Source organism: Eurypyga helias, unplaced genomic scaffold, assembly GCF_000690775.1.
Source record: "Eurypyga helias isolate BGI_N326 unplaced genomic scaffold, ASM69077v1 scaffold30881, whole genome shotgun sequence".
In the NCBI taxonomy this organism is placed as follows: domain Eukaryota; kingdom Metazoa; phylum Chordata; class Aves; order Eurypygiformes; family Eurypygidae; genus Eurypyga; species Eurypyga helias.
Window position 1 is genome coordinate 44,646 of NW_010231967.1, and position 885 is coordinate 45,530.

An 885-nucleotide genomic window follows, 5' to 3' on the forward strand; every position below is an offset into this window, starting at 1 on the left:
TTGATGATGCATTTGAAGAAGGAAGGTTTAGAACCCCAGAAGGCTGCACATCTGTTACACTAAAACAACTAATCACCTCTTAAATTTGTGGTGGTGTGACAGTTCACACTTAAGCAAGATTTCACATTATTAAATATCTAAGAATATGAAACCTGAGTTAAATATTAATAAAAAGTAACTTTTTTTTTTTTTTTTTGGTAAAGCGAGATAATTATATATCAATTTTGACACTTGTCTGGTTGCCTTGGAAGCAAAAGAAAAAGAAAAGGAAGGAGCTTGGGTGATAAGAAAAGGAGAGTTTTTGTCACACCGAATAATTCTTATTCTGTATTTTTTTTTAAACAAAAGGACCTTTATATAAGGAACTTCCCCTTCCATCAAGGTATGCTTTACCCCATGTAGGGAGATCTGATGTTAAAAAAGCTCTTGAATTCTGAGTAGCTGAACAGGGAGACAAATAAGTGCCTTTCTCCTGGAGTCATCGCTGTATGTTTTCAGGGGCTGCTCCCTATCTGAACTTCTAGAAGGTTGCTACAAGAGTAGTCAGTCCGCAGACAAACCTCGCTAGTGTGGAAGCAATGATCAGCTATTTTTCTTTATTGTCTTTTATAACAACATTTATAACCATAACATCCGTTACTGGAAGAGTGAACAACGTGTCAGAAGGCAAAAGGGAAGATAAATGGTTTGTTCCATGGTCTGCTAAGATTATACATAGGTATTATCTGTCTCTGTATACGTATGTGAGCCTTACAAGCTCTTTGGAAATGAAGTCAGTGGTCTTAAAAATATTGCAATTTTTCTAAATATAAAATAATGTGTCTGTCCCTGGAAGTCTGCATGCAGTTTATGGCAACCAGAGTCTTTTGTGCCTTAAAGGTCTTG